Below are 14,015 nucleotides of genomic sequence, written 5' to 3'. Positions count from 1 at the left end.
CAAATGCCTTTCAGACATCTCAAACTGGATATCCAGTAGATATCTCAAACTCAACAAATCAGAACCGAACTTAAAAACTTTCCCCGTCCTTCTCAATTCTAACGCCTTTTCTCTATTAAATATTTCCTATTTACCCTGTATATAGAGTGCTTTTTACATAGGTTTGCATGTTGTCTCCCTCATTAGATTGTAAGCTCCTTGTGGGCATGGATTGTTCTATGCTTCTTTTTGTAGCCCTACCACTTAGCACAGTGCCTGGCACACAAGAGGCACTTAATAAATGTTTATTGATTGTTGATTAAGTCTAAAACATCTATGAGTAATCCCTTGGGGGAAAACACAGCTTGGCTACAAACTCACCTAGGATTTCTAGAATAAATGAAGCAAGAATTAAACAAAAGAGTTAAAATGATTTTAATAAATGGAATGAGTATTTGAGGGGAAAAAATGGAAGAGAAATGAGGTCAATAGACGTAAGAATTGGAAAGAGAATCAACAGCTTGGTATGTCAAGCAGGACTAATGCAGAATAAGACTTTTTTTTTTTTTTTTGTACATGGCCAATGTGGAAATCTGTTTTGATTGACTATATATGTTTGTCATATGTCTTGTTTTTCTTGTGTTTTTAACTGGAATAGGGAAAGGAGTAGAAAATTAAGAAGGCAAATCTTGGCTGATTTAAACAAATAAAAATTTGAATAAGACATAGGATTACAAAGGAAGCCAAATATGTTAAAACAATTATAAAAGTATTTTAATAAAAAGTTCATGGGATTCCCAATAAAGAACTTTGTTTTTGATGTTGTCAAAGCACCTACTTCAAGTATGAAAAATCGGTCAAATTAGGTGCATTGCCAAGGAATTGGCATGTCAGAATGCTTTGCCTCTTTGAAGTGATCCATAGTTCTGGTATCATGTCACACATTAGACTGAGGAAGTTCCATGATTAGGCAATAGGTAGGAAGCTTTTGGAAGGCAACTAGCTGGTGCAGTGGATAGAGCACTGAGCTTGAAATCAGGGAAGCCTCATCTTCCTGAATTCAAATCTGACCTCAGACACTTACTAGCTGTGTGACCCTGGGCCAGTCACTTAACCTTGTTTGTTTCAGTTTCCTCATCTGTAAAATGAGCTAGAGAAGGAAATGGCAAACCATTCTAAAATCTTTTCTGGGAAAACCCCAAAAGGGGTCATGAAGAATCAGACATGACTAAAAAAAAAAAAAAAAAAAACAAAAATGAACAGCCGCCCAAGGGAGAATTTGGCAGCTTAAGAGAGTGAGCGTGCTTTCTCAGCATCATATATCTCTTTTTAGATTAATGGGTGTCCTTCAAAATATGCATTATTATCCTTTAATATATTCTCTTTCTAAGATAGGTTACAGTACCTCTTTGTCTTGATTTCATGGTTGTCTTCAGCATGAATTCTTAACCTGGGGTTTGTGAACTTTTTTTTATTTGATAGAATATTTATTAAGGAATTACTATGTCTAAGTGCTGAGGATACACATAGAATAGAATTAGGCAGTCCCTTCTCTCAAACAGCTCACTTCTAATGGGAAAAGATGAAACATGAAGGGCAGCTAAAATGGGCATTAGGCAGGAGGGGGAAAGAGGTTACCCTTGTGAGGCAAGGTTGCTAGTAAGGAGGTAGAGGAGTCTAAGAGTGAGTTCAGCTGGGAGTGAAGTGAGCACAATTGGAGGACCTCGTGAAATGCTTATCCTGCCCAGGGACTCCTCAAATCAAGAGATGTGGGTCCAGGGCATGGAAGCCTCAGTAGGTGAATAAGGTTGTTGGTGAGGAGAGGGAGCAGTCCGAAGAGTGGCTGAGTTGAATGGGGAGTAAGGCTGGGTCCTCTTTTGAAATGGCAATCCAGACCAGGGCAGTGCTGAGAATTGTATTTCATTGTAACTGATTTCCTTTGTAATCCTATGCATTCTATTTTATGCATTTAAAATATCCTGTGAACAGTTCAATGGGCTTCACCAGACTGCCAGGGGTTGGTCTCTCTCTCCCTCTCTCCCTCTCTGTCTCTCTCCCTCTCTCTCTCTCTTGTCTCTCTCCCTCTCTGTCCCTCTTGTCTCTCTCCCTCTCAGTCTCTCTTGTCTCTCTGTTTCTCTGTCTCTCACAGTTTCTCTCTCTGTCTCTCACAGTTTCTCTGTCTGGCTCTCTATGTCTCTGGCTCTCTGTCTGGCTCTCTATGTCTCTGGCTCTCTGTCTGGCTCTCTATGTCTCTGGCTCTCTCTGTTTCTCTCCACACCCCTGCTCTCCGCCCCGCCCCCCCCCGCCTCCACATACGTGTACACACACAGAACTTCTACTTTAAAGATCCCCTCTTGAACTGATTAAAACAAAATTTTGCAAAGGACATAGGAGCCAGTTATGTTTAAATACAGTTATCAAAGAAGTTTTTTTTTTTTAAATAACAGTTCATGGAACCCTCAGTTAAAGAACTTTGAAAGGAAAAATGGAAGAGACAGACAAGGAATTGATATGGGATGAAGGCAGTCTTCAAGAGGATTCAGAGGATTAGCAAATCAATTTTCCACAACTTCAGAATAGTTCCTCACACAGCCAAGGAAGCTGAGGCAGTTCAGAGTGCGAACTAAGCCAGCAGGGAATGAGGTATCAGAGTCACAGAAAATGAAAAGCAGGCAAAACTGCTGAAACACCCCCAGGCTCCAAACTCCCCATGACTTAGTTGGTATGTTAGCAGCAGCTTTACATTTGGTCCTTGACCGGCAAGAGAAAGAAACTCTTTTTCTCCTTCACCCACGCAATTCACTGCGCATACGCCCAATTCTATGACTTTATTGTTTCCTGTACAAGGACTATTCAAAATCTCATGATTCCACCCCCAGCCTTCCTCCACTTCCTTTGGGAACACCAATTTCTGCTCCTAAGAGCTGGAGCATTACTTGGGAGGCATGGTCTGAGTCATTTAACCCAGGACAGAGGCACCTAGGACTGGCTTTGAGGCACCCAATCCACTTCATTAGAAATCAAATGAAGGAGGGAAGGGCAAGCCAGAAGTTCAGGAATCTCCAAATATTTCAGTTAGACTCTTAATACAAAGCTTCTTAAAGGGTTTACAAATAAAGGCTTTGGGTGTTTAGGGATGATTAAGCTGAAGGGTTAGAGGACTGAGTCAGGAAGCCTGAGCAATGGTCTCATTGCCACTAAATGTCAGCTTGACTTTGGTTAAATGGCTGAACCTCATGGGCCCTCATTTCCCTCCTTTGTAAAATAAAAGTTGGATTCAATGACTTCTAAGATATTTTCCATGTTCCCCCTAGTACTTTATGATTCTGCGACAGATAACATTTCTCTTTCCTTTAGATCTACTTCTCTCTAATCCTTCCTGGCTATTCTAGTCAGGCTACTCCTCAAATACTACTTTCACTTAGCTCTCACCTAATTCCTACTAACATGGTATCTGTTAAGGTTCAAAAATCTCCCCAGAGGTTGCATCTTAAAATAACAGCAACCATTATTCCAGGACCTGGGGAGGGGGTGGGGGGGAGATAAAAAGCTTAGATAGGAAATAGCCCCAGTCCTCCTAGAGCCTAGATGGGAGATAATTTATTTCCACAAGCACTTATTAAGAGCTAACTGTGTGCAAAAATGAAAAAAAAATCTTGCCTTCCATTGACTTACAGTAGACTGGGAGATAGAACAAACAAAGGGACAAAACTGGACCTCTGAATTAGCATAGGAAAATCTTGTAGGAACAAATTCCTTCTACCACTTCAGGTCAGCACCTGCAAGTTATAGTCTTAGAAAATTACCTAGAGCAGGGCTGTCCAACCTTAGGTTATCTTAGGGCCGCATTAAAATAAAATAATTTTTCAAGGGCTGCACCCAGAATAAAAAATACAGCATGCTAATACAAAGTGGGGAAACACGCATCATCAATAGGGCAGGTGAAGGCAGGAAAGCAAATACAAAAAAACAAAGTGACAACACACCTGTCTAAAGGTAGGTGCATACTGACTAGTCTGCATGGTACAGACGGAACACATCCCACAGATGGATTGAAAATTCCGTGCGACATGTTCCGTCTGTAATACTGCTTAAAAACACCAAAGAAAATTAACATCAACGAGATTATTTATTAGTGACGGAATTAAAGAATCTAATATACATTCCATGGAAATTATTATTTAATTTTTTTGCTCGTGAAAATTAAAACCCACAGGTAGGCCACATAAAATCGCACTGCGGGCTCTATTTTGGACAGCCCTGACCTAGAGCATACGGAGGTAAAGGGTTTGCCCAAGGTCACACAGCCTGGCAATGTCAGAGGTGAGACTTGAACCTACTCTTTGGATACAAGGGCATCTATACCTCATCATGCTGCTGCCAATCAGAGGATAATTTGAGGAGAGAGAACACTATCAACTAATAGAATCAGGAAAGCTTCCCATAGCAGGTGAGATACTAAGAGGCTGAAGAGGGGAGGGGGGGTGCACATTCCAAACAGGAGTGGTTGGGTGATAGCCCTTGTAAAGGACAAATGTGGAAGATGGGATGCTGGGTAAAGGGAAGCCCATTTTGGATGGAACATAAAGTCAAGGGGAGTAATGTGAAATAAAACTGAAAAATTAGCTAGAACCAGACTGTAAAAAGGCTTTAAATACCAAGCTGAGAAGTTTTTATTTTGTTCTAGGGGGAATAGGGAATCACGGAACGTTCTTGAGGAGGTGAGTGACATGGTTACAGCTTGAATGTGGGAATATGATCTCAGCACTAAGGGGAGAGACTAGAAATAGGGAGGCCAACTAGGAGGTTGTTACAATAGTCTAGGCAAGAGATGGTGAGGGCCAGTACTACAGTAGTGGCCTTATGAATGGAAAAGAAGGGGATAGGTGCAAGAGAGAAATCAAATTCAGATAACTGGGATATAAAATATTACAAAGGAATACCTCCTACAATTTGAAATAAAGTGCTATATGACATCTGAGGGGCAGCATTAGCTATAAGGAAAATTATACATTTAGAACTTCGAAGGACATTAAATATCATCTTGCCTAGCTGTCCTTTCTAGTCATATTACAAATGAAGAAACTGAGGCCCCATAAGCTTTGTACAGGCTGTGCCACATATCTGGAATTCCTTCCCGTCTTTTCTCAGACTCTCAGGCTCCTTATTCTCAGATCACATGCCACCTCCTACTGGAAGCCTTTCCTTATTTCTCCCTAGCTCTTAATGAGGCAGCTGGGTGGACTGGTGGCTAGAGTAATGGACTTGGAATCAGGAACACTGAATTGGAATCTTGCTTCAGACACTAGCTCTGTGACCCTAGGCAAGTGGCTGTACCCCTCTCAGCCTTAGTTTCCTCATATAAGATGGGGATAAAAATATTACTTTCTGAGGTCCCTCCCTCTTTGTTTTTAGATTCTATGAATCCATGAATCACTGTCTGACACTGGCTATATGAAGTCCTCTAAGCTGAATGCTAAGTTTGCACTCACTTATCTGATTCTGTATTTTCTTGCCATTTATTTAGGGTGGTAAGGGATGGAGGTCCTGTGATAACAGTGAAGTTCCTCCATGCATCACCCCCCAAAAAGATAAAAATAAAGGGGGTCAGAGTAGTAAGACAGCAGTTCACCTGAAGTTTGGGAAAGCCTTGGGACCTCCCCTGACTGACAACATGCCAACATGTTGTTGGCTTCTACGGTAGCTTCTGTTGAACCCAGCTCCAAAACATAACCCATACATAGTCTTCCTTCCTACTTTCTTACAGTCCTGCTGTAGAAGGTATGGGTCAGCTTGCAAAGAGTCCCTTTCACTTGACTATACAGTTTATGATACCCTTTCACCATCACCAAATCCCTAGAGTAGGTGGCATGTGGGACCTAGTGGAAGAGGAAGAAGAGCTTAGGAAGGGTCATTATGATAAGAACCATAGCATATATATGGTGCTGGGGAAAAGCAATGCCACCATATTTTTAGTCATGTTCGACTCTTTGTGACCTCAGGTTTTCTTGGCAAAGATAAGAGTGGTTTGCCATTTCCCTCTACAGATGAGGAACTGAGGCAAACAAGGTTAAGTGATTTGCCCAAAGTCACACAGTTAGTAAGTGTCTGAGGTAAGATTTGAACTTGGAAAGATGAGTCTTCCTGACTTCAGGCCTGTCACTCAGTCTCCTGTGCCACCTATCTGCCACTCAAGGTATATACGGTGATTGTTAATGATAGTCTTTTTTGATCCTTAAAAACATTTTTGTTTAAATATAAGTTTGTGTACCTCAAATGACTGCAAGTGAGGCAGGAGGCAGAAATATTGAGGTAATGCCTATTTGGTAGGAAATGTGAAAATCTTTATATATAATAATTATATATTGAAAGTAAGTATTATTAACTTTCTAAAGATCATCATTAAAACAAAATGGGAGAGGATACCAAGCAGAAAATACTGTGGACTCCCTTGTCCCCTCTACTTTTAAGGAAAGGCTGATACTTTATTTTTAAAAATGTGAATGTTTTTGTTAGATTTTTTTTTCTTTCCATTTTTAACTTTTTTTTAATTATCAAGAATTGTTTTTCTTCCTCTTCTCTATTCTCCCTTCCTTCCCCCACCACAAAAAATTAAAAAACAAAACAGTAGTAATAAAATCTTGTGTTCGATTTCAAACCCACATCTAGACTCACTCACTGTTAACTAGAAACTCTGAAGAACCTCTATAAAGTGAATGAAGCTGAGAAGCTTGAGTTGCTTATATTTTTGCTGCTGGAATTACAGTTCCAAACCTTTTGGTGCTTAATCTTATCCAGGATGGTTCATTTTCAGCCTCCAAAGCACCGCACCAACAGTTTTTATGTGTCAGTCGTGTTCCAGGACACTTGAGTCACCAAGTCCTGATGGAAGCATTATACATAAGGACATTGCCACTGGCTGCCCATACAGGGGAACAGAGAAACTAAATGATCTTTAAGATTCAGTCATCCCTAAAATTGCAGCACCCTCCTGATTTTTTTTTGTACTTTTTGACCATCTGTCCCCTATCTTTTAATGCCAGGTTCCAGCACAACCAGAACTCTGAGATAACAGTGAAGACAGGCAAAAAGACAACTTGAATTCATGCTCCATGTGAGACACTCATGAGGAGATGTCAGCATACTGCAGTAGAAGGAACACTCAATAATGCAAGGACCAATTCTTAAAGTGACATGACCTTTACCATCCCCTCCAGCTATCAACCAATACTTCTCCCTTTCACATCTAACCTGGGGAAAAAAAACAACAACAATAAAACCCCCAACTATCTCTTCTTACTGCTACCATGTTCTTCCTTACTTGTTTTTCGGTGCCTTGAAGTTTGACTTCAGAACTCATCATTCAACTGGAACTGTCATTGCCAAAGTTAACAGTGATCTCTTTAATTTCTAAATCCAATAGACTTTTCTCAGTCTCCATCCTTTTTACCCTCTCTATAGCATTTGGGATTATTGCCTACTCACTCTTCTCTTAGTTTTCATGATACTCTTTTCCCTGGGTTCTCCACCTACCTATCCTCAGTCTCTTTTGTTCTGTCAAACCATCATTCTTTTCCTATCCCTTATCTGTGAGTCTACCCCAAGACTCTGTCCTGGACCTCTTTCTTATTAACTCTGATAGGCTCAATTATCATCAGGTCCAATTGTACACATCCAAGCCTAATCTTTCTTCTGAGATTTAGTACTACATTTCCATCTCCTTGCTAAGCATTTCCAACTACTTGTCCAACAGACACCTCAAACTCAACATGTCAAAAACAGAATCTGTGATCCTCTCTCTCTCCATCTCATGCGATCCATTTCCTAACTTCCCCGTTTCTGTTGAGGACTCTACCATTTTTCCCCTCTCCCTGTTTTAGAACCTCAGAATCATCTATGATCCTGCCTCATCTCAACAGCCAGTCAGTTTCAAAGCCTTGACAATCTATCACACCCATTCTCTTTACTCCACTCACACGGAAACAGCCCTGGTTCAGGCCCTCACAACTTCTCTTCTGGATTGGTACAATATTCTCCTAATTAGTCTTCTGGCCCCTACATAGTCCTTAGCCTCAGCAGTCTATCCTCAACTGGCAGCAGCATTGCAATTTTTAAAGAACCAGTCTGACCATTTCATTCTATATAGTTCAAAAAACTTCAGGAGTTCCTTAAATGTCTCTTGAATAAAATACTTGGACATTATAAAGCTCTTTACAATCTGACTCCAGCCTCCCTCTTCAGGCTTATTCTTCACTGGTTGCCTTTAAATGCTCTAAGTTGCAGCCCAAACTGACTCAGTTGCTATTTCTCATACATGATATTTCATTCTCCAACTCCATGCTTCTGAACAGGCTGCTCTGCATTCCAGGAAGTTACTTCTTCCTCACTCCTGCCATATGGAATCACCTCGAGTGTTCTCTCCTTCCTTCATGATGGCATTCCTCTTCACCTTGAATGGCTATCAATCACTTCAGGTGCTAAGTATTTTCTTCACAACAACTATGTGAGGTAGATGAGATTTTTCAGATGAGAAAACTGAGTCTCTGGGAGAAGTACTTGCCTATGTCACATAGCTACTAAGTATCCAAGGTAATATTGGAACCCAGCTTTTCAGTTAGATCAAGTGTTTTTTCCTCAAAATGAAATGAGAGAAATAACTTCTGTCCCCTTGCATACAAATAAGTAATCATTCTAAATAATTATTGTTAATTTATTTCATTATTATTCATAAATAATTCTAAAATATTTCTTCTCCTAATTTTAAGGCCAAGCATTCTGATAAGATGCACCTTTCTGAAATGTTCTTTAGCAACTGATATGCTCACTATGGACCTACACTGAAACTATTGGTGACTTTTGAAGATTCCCTAAAATCTTATTAAATTAAGGAAAAGCAAATATCCTTTTGTCAGAAGGCCCTAAAACCCAGATCTAACTCATAAAAACTGAAACTACCTACTCCAGGAAATCTTCTGAAATGTCTCTATATTCATTACCTATACCCCACCCCCCACCCACCCATTATGCTTATCCCAGTTTCTAAATCTTTTTGTCTATGACTCCTTGCCAATACATGGAAAAAGCTACCCCTCATTTTTCCGTCTCTTCCTTCACTTATATATGTCCCACAGAGGTGCCCTTTCAAATATGTAAACATAATAGTAGGATTGTAAGTTAAGTGGGAAAGAATCTTTATCATTTACAGTAACAGGAAATCTCAGACACATGGCAATATGTATGTTGTATTTGAATACACAATCAGACTCTTTGAATAGCATTACCAAAGTAGGAGCAACAAACACAGAGTGATAGCCCATAAAAGGCTGGCTCTTTCAGGGTATTCACAATGCAAATGAGCCATGAGGAAGGGGAAAATCTGGTTAAAATCAACCACTAGCCAGATATGCATATCCCACCTTTTATTTTCTCTTCATTGTTTTCTGATTTAACAATAAGCATCAGTTAACAAAGAAAAATGTAGTGGTCAGTCCCCTGGAATTCAATTTGAAGTCTTCCAAATTCATTAAAGGGACTTTCACCTCCACCCTCCAAGATCTGATACCACTGATTAAAATATTGTGGTTAGGTTTTAAAGTAGAAATAGAGGATACAACTTGGGAAAGCTCATTTCTGAACTTTTTTTTTTACTAGTTTAGGGAATTTTTGAAGACCTGAAAGTGATTCCTCCCCCATCTCCTGACTTTTTGGAGGGGGCAGTAGGGGTGGGAAGATATAATAAAAATCATATTGTAGTGCTTTTAGAAAATGCTACCACCACCTACTGGCGTTTATTGTACATAAAACTGAAAATGCTTCTGAATTATTTGTACAATATCTAAATAAAGATTCGATGGAAGAAAATAATTAGTAGTTATTATACTCCTGTTTTAATTATTTCAAGTTAATATTGTTATAAATATGGGATTTCAAATTTAGACTTGTAATTAGGTACTATTTGGAATAGTGTGTTATCTTCATAGCTCATCACCATAAGATGCAAAAATATGGGGTGAAACATGGAGAATGTGAGTGGAAATGGGCTGTATAGTCTGAATTCAATCGAATATTTTGATTATTCCTCATTTGGAGGGGGAGGGGCAGAGAGTAGACAGAAGTGATATAGATATGTACCTGCTACTGTAAGCATTTTTTCTAATAATAGTAATAATAATGTAAAGATAAGGAAAAATTTGGAGGCTAATCATTGATTTTTTTTAAAAATTGCAAAAAGAAAAAAATGAAACATAATTTATGTGTCATTATTCCTATATCCTTTACAGAACAAACATGATAATTATTTCAAAGTGTGAGCATATATCCAAAATCGCCTAGAATTTTAGCAGCTATTTATAGGCAACCAGCCAACAAATTACATATACAACAAAATTTCTGATATTTTTACTTCATAGTTAACTCTCATTAGCTTTCAGATGAGCTCTAAATCTTTCATTCTTCACAATTTCCCTTGGGAGAAAATAAAATCCTTCTGTTTTTCCTTCTGTGGTTACTTTGTATTTTAACCTCAGTCTAGTCCCGCAAATTTCCTACCTCTAAAAGAAAACTACCTCTTGCATGGAATCCATTTTCTTGTTCAATGGCTTAATATTTTGCATCAATGGTCCAGATTCATCAAAGAGATAAAGGATTCATGGTGGAGGTTTTTCCTCTCTCAAATTTTAATGTGACATCCCAATCTTTTAAAATTCGACAGAAGAGACATAACCAATAATTCTAACGATACTTAAAATATTTCTTTAGTTACAGAAAATCAATCTATCATTGTCAGCAGCAATACCAACAAATTTTATGAAGGCCTACCATGTGTAACACATGGAGACACAGAGAAGTATGAGACATGGGGCAAAAACTCTTCTTACATCCCTCATTCTACAAGAAGTCATTGAATCTAAATAGGGCTTATTCTTTGTTTTTTCATACATATTTGATAATAGCCACAGTAACGCTTTGATTGCTATTGACTGTAAATTGCACTATTATCTGTGGATGGGTACCAACTGCATTATTGGATTCCTTTCTCTAAGCAATGTTGATTTCAAGTTTATTGATGTTCAGGGCAATTTAGTATATGGGAATGAATGCGGAGTCAGAGGTTCCAGGTTCAAATTCTGACTCTGTCATTGCTTGTGAGACCTTACACCAGGGCTGTCCAACCTTAGGTTTTATTGAAACAATAGACAACATATTTTGATTCTCCATTTTAGTGACAGCTCTGCTGTAGCTTGGCTTTGTCTACTAAAGCATTTATGTAAATTTCTATGCTTGTAGGCGGGCCGCATAAATCAAGGGCTGCATGAGGCCTATGGGCTGCACTTTGGACAGCCTGGCTTTACACAAGTAATTTAAACTCTCTAGGCCTTGCTTTCTTTATCAAATGAGAAGGCTGGACTTTTAAAAGCCTTTGCAGTTCTAAATCTATGACCTATAACCTCTGATTAGCTTCTTTGTTCAAATCTCCCTCCACTAAGAGACTGATTTCTTACTTTGTTGACATATGAGTCTCCTTAGTTGACATCCCAGCAGGGAAACGCTTTGAAACACAGCTACAACCACCATCAGTAGTCCAGGGGAGGTTTTCCAGCAGGCAGTTCTGGAGCCTTCTAAAAATCTAAGTGAGGAGTTAATTTGTCACACTGTGAAGTGGTTACATAGTTTCAGGGTGTCCATGAAGGCAAAAAAGATAATATTCCAGCACTTCATGACTCAGTTTCTTACAATAGTGTGCTCTCTCTTTCTCTCTCCTCTCTCTCTCTCTCTTTAGCTGAAGGTCCCAACATATATATATATATCTATATATATCTATATATATCTATATATATATCTATATATATATATATCTATATCTATATCTATATATAGATATAGATATATATATATAGATATAGGTATAGATACATACATACATACATATATATCCCAATATAAATACCAAGACACCTTTCCACATCAAATGATTTTATGATGACTTGGCATTTTATTTACGCAGATATCTCTTTCTTCATTAGCGTGACGTAATTTGGTTGTTTGGGAATTGCAGTTAAAAGGAAATTCAGCTTAACTGTATTTGTATCTCCAAGGCCTAGCACAGTACATGGCACATAGTAGGTGCTTAAAAAATGCTTGTTGATTGTTATCTCCTGTCTTTTGGAAGACTATGATTATAAAAGTTAAATTCCCATGTCTCTGAAACATAATAGTAATGTCAAAATTGTACATTTATTAAGTGCCTATCTGTATGTCATGCTTGGAAAGGCTCTAATAAATTCAATGCAATTGAAGAAACATTTACTTAGCTTCTTCTTTGTGCAAGAGACTGCCCTGGGTACTAAATTATAATGTAGTAGGGAAGATAAAGCATCAGAAAAATAAAACTATTACAGAAAATAAAGCAGAATGTGATCGATATATTGGGTCAGGTGTAAACAAAGTGGCGTGGTAGATAAAACGTTGGGCCTGCAGTCAAGAAGATTAATCTTCTTGAGTTCAAATCCAATCTCAGATGCTTCCTAGCAGTGTGACCCTGGGCAAGTCACTTAACCCTGTTTGCCTCAGTTTGCTCATTTGTAAAGTGAGCTGGAGGAGGAAGTGGCAAACCACTCAGTATCTTTGCTAAGAAAACCACAAATGGGGTTGTGAAGAGTCAGATACAAATGAACAACACAAATAAACAAAGCAGTTCTGATTGAGGGAGTCAGGAAAACCTTCATGGAGGGGGTGGCATCTGAGCTGGGTCTTCATTGATTAGCGTACTTTCCACCCACAGAGATGAATATGGGAGGAGGGGAGTTAGAAGGAATAGAGAAGAGAATGAGCAAATGCAAAACTTTGAGAAAGTGTGGAGAAGTGACAAGTTTGTTTGGAATATAGACTATATATGTATATGGAAATGCTCATTTTATTTGGCATTTGTTAAATGAATAATTTTTAAAATATTAAAATATAAAATTACTGAGAAGTTAAGCTGCTTGGGGGAAGAGGATGAAATTTTGAATGGCATACTAAATAGGTGGACATTATTCTAGAAGCAATGAGTAGTAACTAAAGGTATTTATTTGACCAGAGGAATGACAAGATCAGAACTGAGCTTAAGCAAGAATAGTTTTTGCGCAGTATTTTATAGTATAATGCTGCAATAAACTTATTATTATAGGAGAGAGTGAGTGGGTGATTCTATCCCACACCTACAACCGTGCCACAAGGGAAAAACCTTACCACTCTAAAAGCAGCAGTCCAACAGCAGCTATAAAAACCAGCAAGATTCCCTGAAGTGCTGGTTAAAAATAACCTATCTCTGTCCCTTGACAACTGAAGAATATTACAGAGTCATGCCTCTGAGGGAGAGAGCTCTAGGGAATTTTGTAGTCTTATCTATTCTACAGTGGAACCCATGCCTGGCAATGTCTTATTGTTATGTTTCATTTTCTCCACATTGTAAATCTGTTCTTTCTTCTGGGCCATCTCCTTCAGTTATAAACCATAGAAAATGGACCCGGCAATTAATCAATCAGCAAGCATTTGTTCAGTCCCTACTATGTGCCAGGCCCAGTCCATCATTTATCCAGGAGAAAAAAAGAGAAAGTTTCTTTGCAGGTCTCATCTTATTTGTCTATTTGTGTGGGGCCAGGTGTATTTTGAGGTGAATTTTATGCTAGTCCATTAGCCAAGAATGAGAGCTGTCTTCAGTTTAGTCTGTCGACACGAGAGCAGAAGGGAAAATATAATGCCCTAATAATAAGCTGATAACCTAAAAATCTTATAACATACATACACACAGTCACATAAACAAATGCACACAGTAGAAAAATTTGTGTTTGTGAGGGGCAACCAGCATTCTTTAATTACAAGTGGTCAATGAATTCTATCACTATTGGAAACTACAGAGGTACATGGTATTTAGATCTTGAATGGTCTTTGAATATCAACTATTTCAAAGCTCTTAATTTTTTAGACATGACCTACATTTTTTTTCTTTCAATTTTATGAATGTCTTTTTTTTAATATAGCAACCATTGTCCAGT

The 14,015-nt window shown here is 38.5% G+C and overlaps 1 long non-coding RNA gene across 1 annotated transcript; it reads left to right on the top strand.

The window, feature by feature from the left end:
- Positions 1-4,380: 4,380 nt before the first annotated feature.
- LOC118839646 lies at positions 4,381-10,778 on the top strand. The gene is made up of 3 exons (XR_005009633.1): positions 4,381-4,429; positions 4,667-4,700; positions 10,738-10,778. It is a non-coding gene; the product is annotated as an uncharacterized LOC118839646 (long non-coding RNA).
- The last annotated feature ends 3,237 nt before the right edge of the window (positions 10,779-14,015 follow it).

Source organism: Trichosurus vulpecula, chromosome 2 (genome assembly GCF_011100635.1).
Source record: "Trichosurus vulpecula isolate mTriVul1 chromosome 2, mTriVul1.pri, whole genome shotgun sequence".
Lineage (NCBI taxonomy): Eukaryota > Metazoa > Chordata > Mammalia > Diprotodontia > Phalangeridae > Trichosurus > Trichosurus vulpecula.
This window is presented reverse-complemented; position numbering and strand designations above follow the sequence as displayed.